Raw genomic sequence first — 13,317 nt, forward strand, 5'->3', positions numbered from 1 at the left:
ACCCTGTGCAGGGGTTTTTTATGGCTATAAATGGATAATCTTATTTCAAAATTTTTCTGGAAAGTCCACGTTTGAAATCTGGTCAAAGGCAGTTTATTTATACACGTTTATTTTTAAATATGCGTTGAACAGAAATGGTCAGAAAGCTAAGTAAGACAAACATCATGCCCTTTGTTAACCCTTGCCTTAGTCTAATCCTGTGTCTATAACAAAATACCCGAGACAGGGTATTTTAGAAAGAACAGAAACTTATTTTCTCACCATTCTGGCGGCCGGAAAACCCAAGATCAAGGTACCAGCGTCTGTTGAGAGTATCCTTAGAAGGGCAAACTCACTGAGCCATCCATGAAGCCTCTTTTATAGGGACCTTAATTCTACGAACACCGGCAATGCCCTCGTGCCCTAATCAACTCTTAAAGGCCCCACCTGTTAATATTTTCACATTAGAAACTCCTGAATTTTGGAGGGGCCATATTGAAACCATAGCAATCTTACGAATATCTACTGAGTAACTATATAAGGTCCGACAATTAAGTTTGCAAGCTGGTCCTAGGGAAAGTGTGGCATTCCTCATTGCTGAATTTCACTATAATCACCTTTGAAGTTCTCCCTTTGGGAAGCTGTGCACCAATGCCAGTGCCTAGTCCACCCTTCAAAGCAATTTTTGAACTTTTTTTCTGGACTGGCCATTAGAGCTGTTGTCATACAAACTCTGACAATTAGGGTTGCAAACTCACTCTAGAAAAAGGGCTTGTGATACACACTGGTGTAGGGATACAGGGTTGAGTAAAACAAATAGAAGTTCTCATAGATTTGTGTTCTAGTTGGGAGAAGCAGATAGAGCAGTGGTTCTCAACCTTCCTAATGCTGTGATGTCTTTTCATTGTTAAAAAGGGGTCACGGGTGCTGGAGCAAGATGGCGGCAACTAAGAGGAAGCGGCGTGGAGGCCTGGTGGTTCAGGCAAAGAAGCCAAAAGGGCCTCCAGCTGGGCAGCGCGTTGCCACGGAGGAAGTGGAGGAGGAAGAAAGAGACCGTATCCCAGGCCCCATTTGCAACGGCAAGTGGAAAAATAAGGAACGGATTCTCATCTTTTCTTCCAGAGGAATAAATTTCAGAAGAAGACATTTGATGCAGGACTTGAGAACACTGATGCCTCATTCTAAAGCAGATACTAAAATGGATCGTAAAGATAAATTATTTGTGATTAATGAGGTCTGTGAAATGAGAAACTGTAATAAATGCATCTATTTTGAAGCTAAGAAAAAACAGGATCTCTATTATGTGGCTTTCAAATTCACCTCATGGGCCATCTGCTAAATTCCTTGTTCAAAATATTCATACCCTAGCTGAACTAAAGATGACTGGAAACTGTTTGAAAGGTTCTCGGCCTCTTTTGTCTTTTGACCCTGCTTTTGATGAGTTACCACATCATGCTTTGTTAAAAGAACTCTTAATTCAGATCTTTAGTACACCACGGTATCATCCGAAAAGCCAACCATTTGTGGACCATGTATTTACTTTCACCATTTTGGATAACAGAATATGGTTTCGGAACTTTCAGATCATAGAAGAAGATGCTGCTCTTGTAGAAATAGGACCTCGTTTTGTATTAAATCTCATAAAGATTTTCCAAGGAAGTTTTGGAGGACCAACTTTATATGAAAATCCTCACTACCAGTCACCAAACATGCATCGACGTCTTGTAAGATCCATCACAGCTGCAAAATACAAAGAGAAAGAGCAAGTGAAAGAGGTGCAGAAAGAAAGCGCCAAAGACACTTGTTCCCCATGATCCCACTGCAGATGTGTTTGTTATACCAGCTGAGGAAAAACCGATAGAAATCCAGTGGGTAAAACCAGAGCCTAAAGTGGATTTGAAAGCAAGGAAGAAAAGGATTTACAAAAGGCAAAGAAAAATAAAACAGAAGATAGACAGCGGGAAAACAAAGTGAATCAATGGACAACTGATTTGTTTTTCAGTTACTTTGTATTTATTTTGTATTCAGCATGTAAATACTTTTATTATTTGGTACTATCTTACATATAAGTTAGTACGACATTCAAAAGAAAGAAAACTTAAAAATCTTAAAATTAACGATTATCTTTTCTAAATAAAATATTTCCAGAACTCATCAGTTAAAAAAAATAAAATAAAATAAAAAATAAAAAGGGGTCACGACCCACTGAGAACAACTGATATAGAGAAAAAATGATACTGATAGAGAGTGGTAATTTTTTTTTTTTTTTACTATTGTTGGGGATTCATTGAGGGTACAATAAACCAGGTTACACTGATTGCATTTGTTAGGCAAAGTCCCTCTTGGGATCTTGTCTTGCCCCCCAAAGGTGTGGCACACACCAAGGCCCCACCCTCCTCCCTCCTTCCCTCTCTCTGCTCTCTCCTTCCCCCTCCCCCACCATGACCTTAATTGTCATTAATTGTCCTCATATCAAAATTGAGTACATAGGATTCATGCTTCTCCATTTTTGTGATGCTTTACTAAGAATAATGTGTTCCACTTCCATCCAAGTTAATATGAAGGATGTAAAGTCGCAATTTTTTTTTTTTTTTTTTGCAGTTTTTGGCCGGGGCTGGTTTGAACCCACCACCTTTGGTATATGAGGCCAGTGCCCGACTCCTTTGAGCCACAGGCGCCGCCCTAAAGTCTCCATTTTTTTAAATGGCTGGATAGTATTCATGGTGTACATATACCACAGCTTTTTAATCCATTCCCGGGTTGGTGGGCATTTGGGCTGTTTCCACATTTTGGCGATTGTAAATTGATAGTCTAGTGCAAATGTTCTTATGATAATAGGAATTTTTTTTCCTTCTGGGTAGATGCCCAGTAATGGGATTGCAGGATCAAATGGGAGGTCTAGCTTGAATGCTTCGAGGGTTCTCTATACTTCCTTCCAAAAAGGTGTACTAATTTGCAGTCCCACCAGCAGTGTAAAAGTGTTCCCTTCTCTCCACATCCATGCCAGCATGGGCAATTTTGAGATTTTGTGATGTGGGCCATTCTCCCTGGGGTTAGATGGTATCTCAGGGTGGTTTTGATTTGCATTTCTCTAATAGATAGGGATGATGAACATTTTTTCATATGTTTGTTAGCCATTCGTCTGTCTTCTTTAGAGAAGGTTCTATACATGTCTCTTGCCCATTGACATATGGGATGTTGGCTTTTTTCATGTGGATTAACTTGAGTTCTCTATAGATCCTAGTTATCAAGCTTTTATCTGATTCAAAATATGCAAATATACTTTCCTATTGTGTAGGTTGTCTATTTGCTTTGGCTATTGTCTCCTTAGCTGTACAGAAGCTTTTCAGTTTAATGAAATTCCATTTGTTTATGTTTGTTGTTGCTGTAATTGCCATGGCAATCTTCTTCATGAAGTCTTTCCCCAGGCCAATATCTTCCTGTGTTTTTCCTATGCTTTCTTTGAGGACTTTTATTGTTTCATGCCTTAAATTTAAGTCTTTTATCCATCTTGAATCAATTTTTGAGAGTGGAGAAAGGTGTGGGTCCAGTTTCAGTCTCTTACATGTGGATATCCAGTTCTCCCAACACCATTTATTGAATAGGGAGTCTTTCCCCCAAGGTATGTTCTTGTTTGGTTTATCAAAGGTTAGGTGGTTGTAAGATGTTAGTTTCATTTCCTGGTTTTCTATTTGATTCCAAATGTCTATGTCTCTATTTTTGTGCCAGTACCATGCTGTCTTGACCACTATGGCTTTGTAGTACAACCTAAAATCTGATATGGTGATGCCCCCAGCTTTATTTTTATTATTAAGAACTGCCTTAGCTTTGCAGGGATTTTTCTGGTTCCATACAAAATACAGAATCATTTTTTCCAAGTCTTGAAAGTACAATGTTAGTATTTTGTTTGTTTGTTTGTTTGTTTTTGTTTGTTTGTTTGTTTGTTTGTTTTTGCAGTTTTTGGCCAGGGCTGGCTTTGAACCCACCACCTCCGGCATATGGGGCCGGCACCCTACTCCTTTGAGCCACAGGTGCCACCCAACGATGTTGATATTTTAATAGGAATGGCATTAAATAGGTAGATTGCTTTGGGAAGTATAGACATTTTAACAATGTTGATTCTTCCCAGCTATGAGAGTGGTAATCCTCTTAAATAAAAAAGTAAAGAGATATAATACCTTCTGTACAAGAGGAGATTATTTTTGACATTGTGGTCAGAGAAGACATCCCTGAGGAGGTAACGTCTGAGCCGAGATTAAGTGATAACGTGAAGAGCCAGAGGTCAAGCCATCTAGGCAGAGGGCAGAGCAGGTGCAAAGACCCAGGGGTAGGAACAAGCCTGGTCACCTGCAGATTGGAAGAAACCCTGTGTAAGGATGCAGGAGCCAAATGGGTTTGGAGATGTGGGCAAAGACCTGACCAGGGCAATAGGTTGCAACCGAGATTTTATTTTTAGCAAAAGGAGAAATCATCAGAAGTTTTTAAGGAAAACATAACATGATCTATTTTTTTAGTATCATCCTGGCTCCTGATTCTAAAGGGGACATGATGGAAGGAACAAGAACAGTGGAAATACTGCTGCACAGTCCAGAGGAGAGATGAATGACAGCAGTGCCAGGGGAGAGAAACGGCCGGATTCTGGATGTGTTCTGAAGGCACAAGTGATGAGACCTGTTGATGGGCTCCAAGCTGGGAACAAGGGCATGAGAGAAATTAACCACACCTGACTGGCCACATGATCAATCAGATAGATAGAGAAGCCCTGAGAAGTGCAAAATGGGACAAGAAAAGTTTTAGAGGGGATCTGTGATAAAACTTCTGGTTCGGTCACACTAAGGTTGAGATGTTTATTTAATAGGGTAAAGTCAGAAGGGAAGTATAAGATTTGAGTGTTATCAGCACACAAATAATATTTAAATTACTTATTGAATGTGTGTAGTAGAGAGGCTACTACTCTAGGTGGCTATCAAAAAAAGTGATGTGGGGGTGGCGCCTGTGGCTCAACGGAGGGGGGCGCCGGGCCCATATGCCGGAGGTGGCGGTTTCAAACCCAGCCCCAGGGGTGGCGCCTGTGGCTCAGTCGGTAAGGCGCCAGCCCCATATACCGAGGGTGGCGGGTTCAAACCTGGCCCCGGCCAAACTGCAACCAAAAAATAGCCGGGCGTTGTGGCGGGCGCCTGTAGTCCCAGCTACTCGGGAGGCTGAGGCAAGAGAATCGCTTAAGCCCAGGAGTTGGAGGTTGCTGTGAGCTGGGTGAGGCCACGGCACTCTACCGAGGGCCATAAAGTGAGACTCTGTCTCAAAAAAAAAAAAAAAAAAAAAAATCAAACCCAGCCCCAGCCAAAAACTGCAAAAAAAAAAAAAGTGATGTTTTTAAAATCAATATTGGTAAGGTGAGATTAATAATATTCGGCATGGTTATGGCAAGAAGTACATGGAGAATATATAAAATATCTAAGATAGTGCCAGGTAAAAGTGGACTATGAGTAAATTGCAATAGAACTAAAATCTCTCTGTTGGCTTAGATGTTTTTGCAGCCAGGATAAGTCTCAAGATTATTTCTCTCTCTCCGCATTTCCAAAATGAGATTCCTATAGGGTTTTAACAATTTTCTATGATCTCTATTTTGATAAGCCTGAGTTAATGAAGCTGAATACGGCCAGGTGATGTGGCTCACAGCTGTAATCATAGCCCTCAGGGAGGCTGAGGCAGGTGGATTGCCTGAGCTCAAGAGTTCGAGATGAGCCTGAGCCAGAACGAGACCTCATCTCTAAAAATAACTGGGCATTGTGGTGGGCACCTGTAGTCTCAGCTACTTCGGAGGCTGAGGCAAGAGAATCGCTTAAGCCCAAGAGTTTGAGGTTGCTGTGAGCTGTGATGCCATAGCACTCTACCGAGGACAACAAAGTGAGATTCTGTATCAAGAAAAAAAAAAGGCATTCTATTGGAGAGTTATTCAGCTCAGCCTAGACTTAAAGCAATAAAGAGTGTTTCAAGAAACAATATCTAAAGGCATCGCCATGGGTGCATGTGAGCATCGTGAAGACAGACACTGTCTGTGGGGCATAATGGGAACAGAAAACATAACATAAAATGTACATGGGTGAGAATATTGGGAACTTTATTTTCCTTTTGGGAAGACTGTGTATAACAGTAGAAAGAGACAGGGCTTTGGATTTTACAGACCTGCATTTAAATCTCAGCCGTGCTGCCACTTAATTGAATGCACGAACTAGGAAAAGAAATAATTTCTCCTGAGTTTCAGTTTTGTTATCTCCAAATGGCGAATAACATACCTATTTCCTGGCATTCTTGGGAGGATTCAGTAAGCTTCTTTATGTGACATGCCAGGCATATGGAAATTAACAATAAATCAATTCCCTCTGCTCCTCATTTTCCCTCCCTGAAAACCTAACAGAAAACCACTGAAACAATGGTAACTCAGAGAAACGCCTCATGGTTCTGCAGCTCCCATGACAGCCCAGCCCAATCTTCAAACTCTACCTCACACTGGAGTTTTTACAGGTGCATAGGGAAGATGTCAAATTCAAACTCTAGTTTAACAAGAATCTCAAAATGACATCTTCCCTGTTTGGGTTAATGCTCACCATGGGGTCGAGAAGGGGCTTGTCTTGTGGCTTGTGAACAATAATGCTGAGATTCACAGCCTCCACACATCCACGTGGAGGCTGTGAATTTCAGCATTATTGTTCACAAGCCACAAGACAAGAGATCAGGGCATTAGACACTCTGAGCTTCAACTTCATCCTCTGCAAAATGAGTATGAAGCCTTCCTTACAAAATCATTCCCAGTATGGCCCACGAACATGTTAAGAAGCCTACCAGCATCACCACAAATATGGAGACCTTAAAAAAATTCTTTGCCAGGCTTGGTGCCTGTAGCTCAGCAGCTAGGGCACCAGCCCTATACACCAGAGCTGGCAGGTTCAAACCCAACCCAGGCCTGCCAAATAGCAATGACAATTATAAACAAATAAAAATAAAAATAAAAAGCCGGGCATTGTTGTGGGCCCCTGTAGTTCCAGCTACTAGGGAAGCTGAGACAAGAAAATCACTTAAGTCCAAGAATTGGAGGTTGCTGTGAGCTGTGACACCACAGCAGTCTACCAAGGGCAACATAGTGAGACTCTGTCTCAAAAAATATATAAAATAAAAAATTCTTTACCAATTTGTTACCCCATGAAGTCTTCTTCATTTTTTATTGCTAGTAGAGAAAATTTTTTCATTGATTAGCCACATGCATTTTTTCTGCTATAAATTGCATGCTTGTGACTTGACTCAGATTTTAAAAGATCCAATAAGCTCAGTTCTCAAGATCAAACTAACACAGGAAGCACCATCTCAGTTACCTGTTCTGAATTTGATTTGGCCTTACTTCATTTCACTATTTTAAAATATTGCAGGATGATTGCTAAATTGAAGAAATGTATATAATCAACAGCAATGCAGATGCACATTAATATGTATGCCTTTCTACTTATCTATCTGTAATTAAGTTCATGCTTTCTTAATGCCTGAAGATTTTGTAGAGTATTGTCAGTATCAGTGTTCTTTGTTATTACCATTGTTATGAACAGGTGAAATAAACAACTACCTAGAAAAATATGATTCTGGATGACGCCTGTGGCTCAGTGGGGAGGGTGCCGGCCCCATATACTGAGGGTGGTGGGTTCAAACGTGGCCCCAGCCAAACTGCAACAACAAAAATAAATAGCCAGGCATTGTGGTGGGTGCCTGTAGTCCCAGCTACTCAAGAGGCTGAGGAAAGAGAATTGCCTAAGCCCCAGAATTGGAGGTTGCTGTGAGCTGTGATGCCACAGCACTCTACCAAGGGCAATAGAGTGAGACTCTGTCTCTCAAAAACAATATATATATATGATTTCATGATTAGCGAGAAGGATTAAAGGAAAATACCAAAAGTACTATTCTTGGACTTATGTAGCCATACATAACAAAGAATAAAAACATAATATCTTCAGAAGGAACAGAGATTATCAAATCCACCAATTTTGAATAAGTTTCTACTTATATATTGTTAAAATATAATTATCCAGAAATTAACCTTAACATTGATGGTTAATTAATTTTCAACAAAAGAGTCAATACAATACAATAGGAAGAGAGTAATCTTTTCAACAATAGTGCTAGGGCAACATGCAAAAAAATGAAGTTAGACTCCAACCTCACAACATGCACAAAAATTAACTCACAGTAGATGATAGATATTATACTTACCTAAGAGCTAGAACTGTTAAATTCTTAGAAGAAACTATACAAGTAAAGCTTGTCTAACATTGGGTTAGGCAATGATTTCTTAGGTAGAATGGCAAAATCACAAGTGATAAAAGAGATGATTGGTAAATTGAAGTTCATCAAAATGAAAAGTTTCAGTGTTTCAAAGGTCACCATTAAGGAAGTGAAGAGACAACCTATAAAATGATAGATGATATTTGTAAATCATGTATCTTAAGGAACTCATATCCAAAATATATAAGGAACACAACTCAGTAATAAGAAAACCTAATTTTAAAATTGGCAAAAGATTTGAATACATTTTTCTCCAAAGAAGATATACAAATGGCCAATAAGGACAAGAAAAGATGCTCAATATCATTAGTCATTAAGAAAATATGAATGAAAACCACAATTAAACACCACTTTACACCACTGGAATGGCTATAATCAAAAAGAAAACAAAAATTGTTGGCAAGAGAAATTGGAACCCTCATCTCTTGCTGGTCAGAATATGAAGTGTTACAACCATCTTGGAAAACAGTTTGACAGTTCCTTAAAATGTTACCCACAGAGATTTCACCTGTTGGTGTGTAATCAAGAGAATTGTAAACACATGCCCACACAAAAACGTGCACACAAATGTTCATAGCAGTATTATTGATAATAGCCAAAAAGCAGAAACAATCCAAATATCCATCAAATGAATAATGGACAAATAAAACACGATACATCCATACAATGAAATTTTATTTACTCATAAAATGGAACAAAGTACCGATATATGCTAAATAGATGAACTTTGAAACATGGTGCTAAGTAAGAGAAGTTAATCACAAAAGATCACATATAGTACTATTCCATTTATATATGAAGTGTCCAGAAGAGATACTGTCTATATATATACGTGAAATATGAGCTGTCTCAGAGAAAATAAATGAATAGATATGGGATTTCCTAGGATCAAGTGGAAGAGGAAAACGGGAGGGATGAGGAGTGACTTCTCTCGAGTACAAGGTTTCTTTGGAGAGTATTGGAAATGTTCTAAAATTAGATGATGATGATGATGACGGTGATGATGATGCTCATACAATTTTGTAAATTACAAATAATATTTGTAATTACCATTACAGTATCATTATCAGTACCAAAAGTCACTGAATTATACACTTTAAACAGATGAACTTCATGTTATGTGAATTATATTTTAATACATCTGTTTAAAAAAAAAAAACTCCAGGGAGAGAGGCAAGATTTCAGACTAGAGACATCTCCTTACCAGCCACTTGCAGGGAGACAGGGGAGAGAGGACTCCAGCCACCTCTGGTTGGGGGATCCTGCCCAGAAGTGACACTCTGGGGGCATAGTGAAGCAGTAGGGGACTTGAGGAGCCAACAAGGAGGTCAGGAGCTGAGGAAGACCTACACAGAAGGCAAATGCCTGCATATGGGCAGGCGGCCTGCCAGCCGGCCCTCCAGCCGAGGACTGGAGACAGGAAAGGGCTGTTCTGCAGTTTTTTATTCTTAGGCTAGGCTGTTCATTGGAGCTGCCTTGGAAGGGTTTAAATGAGCAAGTAAACTCAATCAGCATCCAGTGGCCAGGATTGAATCACTGGGTGGCTTGACTACTACCAGGGAGCTACCATTGTCGGACAGGCACACCGGAGGAACAGACCACAGGGTCCTAGTGCACAACCAGCTCTGGCATGCCTCCTGAGCTCAGGCAGCCATCCTTGGTGAGTTGAACAGCTCCTACACCCCCAGAAAAGCCACAATGTGACCAGGGGACACTGTCTGGAGGTCAAGGCATGCCTCTTAAGAAATCTGGCAAGAGCTACAGGATTCCAATCCTGTGAGGACAAAATGCTGGCTAATGGCCAAGTCCTGATTGAAGGCAAGTAAATCAGGAAGAAAAGACCAAATCTCCTCAGCAACTTAGATAGTGGCTTCCAGCCCCCATCTTACACAGCAACACCAGCATTTGTGTTCTCCATCTCCTATCACCACAGTGCCACCTGTTGTCCAGGCAATATATTGCAATACATATCTAATTATATATAATATATAATAAATATATAATTCTTTTTTACCTTCTTTTCTCATTTTTCCCCTTAGTTTGTAGTTGTTGTTATTCTATTGGGTTTAGTTTGGTTGTATTCTTGTTTTTTCATTTTTACTTTCTTCAATAGCAAGGGCTCCTCCATTTCTGCTATGGTTTTGCAGTCCCTTTCATTCTTTCTTTCTTTTTTAATTCTCTCCTTTATTTTCTCTCTTTTGGTAGAGATTTTGCCACTTTTCTCATCTTTCACACATAAAACTACAACTATGAGATCCTTTTGTTTTTATCTTACATAATTTTATTTTTAATTTTCTTTACCTATTTTTATTATTTTTTCTTTTCTTGGACCTGCTTTATTCTACTTCATTTTGTATTCTATTTATGAGACAGAGCCTCATTCTGAGGCCTAGACCAGGAAGTCACAGCATTGATCTGGTTCAAGGAGGCCCTGAGCTCATGATCTAGGGTGTCCATCTAGCTTTGGCCTTTGGAAAGATGGTATTGGTAGGTCCTTACTGCAACATACTGACAATTTTTTTCTATATTTGGCAGAGGTGGGGTTTTTTCCCAGGCTGGCAAGGAGGCTCCTGATTTCAAGGGACCCACCCAGGCCAGTCCCCTGGAGTCCTGGAATTACAGGTTTAGGTCAAAGCACCCTGCTGAACACCATCATTTCTCTTCTCTCTCTCTTTTTTTCTCTTTCTGTCCTTCTCTCCTTTTTTTGAATTTTTCCCTTTTACCCCCCCTTTTTTTTCTTTATCTTTTTCTTTCATTTCTTCCTTCTCATTCTTTATTCTTCTCTTCTTTCTGGCCTTACATCAAGAGGCCACTTCTCCACATAACCACAGAGACAAGGTCATTTAAAGTGAAGGAGATAATTGCAATCAGTGTAACCTGGCTTATTGTACCCTCAATGAATCTCCAACAATAAAAAAAAAAAAAGTGAAGGAGATAGTGAGAAGGAAAAAGTAGCAGAAGGAAGTGAATAAGAAGAAAACACACATGAGGCTCGGTACCCATAGCTCAGTGGTTAGGGTGCTGGCCACATGCACCAGGGCTGGTGGGCCTGAGCCTGCTAAACAAACAAACAAACAATACCAGGTGTTGTGGTGGGCACCTGCAGTCCCAGCTACTAGGGAGACTAGGCAAGAGAATTGCTTGAGCCCAAGAGTTTGAGGTTGCTGTGAACTGAGAAGCTATGGCACTCTACCAAGGGTGACATAGTGAGACTGTCTCAAAAAAAGAAGAAAAGAAAAGAAAACACACATGAGGAGAAACCAACAGAAAAATTCCAGCAACATGAAAAACCAGAACAGAGCAAACCCCCCTACACACATACCACGGAATCATGAGGTACCTACTACAGAGGATTCTACCTATACAGAAATAATGGATATGACAGAAGGGGAATTTAAAATATGGGTGGCAAAAACAATAAAGAGAATTGACAAGAAAGTGGAAAATGATAAAAGGAAATCAAAAAAAATAATAATAAGGGATGTAAGATATGAAGAATATAGAAAAGATATAGCAGACCTTAAAGAAGTGAAGGAGTCAATCAGAGAATTTAAAAATGCAGTACAGAGTATCAATAACAGATTGGACCATAGAGAAGAAAGAATCTCAGAGCTAGAGGATAAAGCTCTTGAGCCAACACAGGCAGTTAAAGAGGCAGAAAAGAAGAGAGAGAGGCTTGGCACCTATAGCTCAGTGGCTAGGATGCTGGCCACATACACCAGGGCTGGAGGGTTCAAACCCAGCCCAGGCCTGCCAAACAATGACAACTACAAAAAAAAATTTTTTTAAGCTGGGCATTGTGGCAGGCACCTGTAGTCCTAGCTACTTGGGAGGCTGAGGCAAGAGAATTTTTTAAGCCTAAGAGTTTAAGGTTGCTGTGAGCTGTGATGCCATGGAACTCTACTGAGTGTGACATAGTAAGACTCTATCTCAAAAAAAAGAAGAAGAAGAAGAGAGAGAGAAAGCAGAGCACTCTCTTTGAGAATTATAGGACTTCACAAAGTATTCAAAAATATGAGTTATAGGTTTCCCTGAAGGGAAAGAAGAATGTCCCAAAGGCATGGAAGTCCTACTGGATATAAAATATGAAAATATATTTTCGTATATATCCAGTAGGACATAAATGGAAATTTTGTAATTATCATCAAATATTCCAAAACCCTCCTTTTAGAGAGATATCAAACCCCAGGTCACCTCAATACAAACATAGCATCTCCAAAACACATTGTAATGAACCTGTCCAAAGTCAAAACAAAAGAGAAAATTCTCCAAACAGCAAAGAGTAAACACCAACTGACTTACGGGGAAGATCCATCAGGGTAACTGTTCTTTTCAGCTGAAACTTTCCAAGCCAGAAGAGAATGGTTATCTACCTTTAATTTTCTTAAACAAAATAATTTTCGGCCCAGAATTCTGTATCCTGCTAAACCAAGCTTCAAAATCAATGGAGAAGTCAAATCTTTTACTGATATGCAAACATTGAGGAAATTCACCACAACAAGACCAGCCCTAGAGGAAATACTTAGAACTATTCTCCACACTGCCCATCATAATAGACCACCAGCAATGTAAACATCTAGAAACTAAAGGACAAAACCTAGCTTCCACAATGGCACAAAGGTTAAAACTAAGCAATGGGACTTTCACAAAATAAGATGAATAGAATACCACACTTATACATTCTCTCAATACATGAAGATGGGAAGTACAATCCAAGATGGCGGCTGAGTAACAGCTTCCCTGCAACTGGGCACCATGAGTCTGGGGAGATAAGACTCCAGGCATCTCTGGCTGATGGGATCTACCTATAATTATCCCTTTGAGGACACAGGGAGTTAGCAAGGGACTTCTGGACCCCAAGAGGAGGAAAAAACAGTGGAAAACTGGCAAGCGGTTGCATGTGTTCCATCGACCTAATCCCAGCAGCAGCCGTAAATACAAGCAGCAGTGACTGCAAACCAGAAAGACCTTACCTGTGAATTGTTTCAGTGTTTTTGGACTTGGCACTCA

The 13,317-nt window shown here is 40.0% G+C and overlaps 1 pseudogene across 1 annotated transcript; it reads left to right on the plus strand.

The window, feature by feature from the left end:
* Positions 1-916: 916 nt before the first annotated feature.
* LOC128568622 (ribosome biogenesis protein BRX1 homolog) lies at positions 917-2,121 on the plus strand (annotated as a pseudogene). Its single transcript, XR_008375182.1, has one exon. The product of XR_008375182.1 is annotated as a ribosome biogenesis protein BRX1 homolog (transcript).
* The last annotated feature ends 11,196 nt before the right edge of the window (positions 2,122-13,317 follow it).

The sequence above is a fragment of the Nycticebus coucang genome, chromosome 17, assembly GCF_027406575.1.
Source record: "Nycticebus coucang isolate mNycCou1 chromosome 17, mNycCou1.pri, whole genome shotgun sequence".
NCBI lineage: Eukaryota > Metazoa > Chordata > Mammalia > Primates > Lorisidae > Nycticebus > Nycticebus coucang.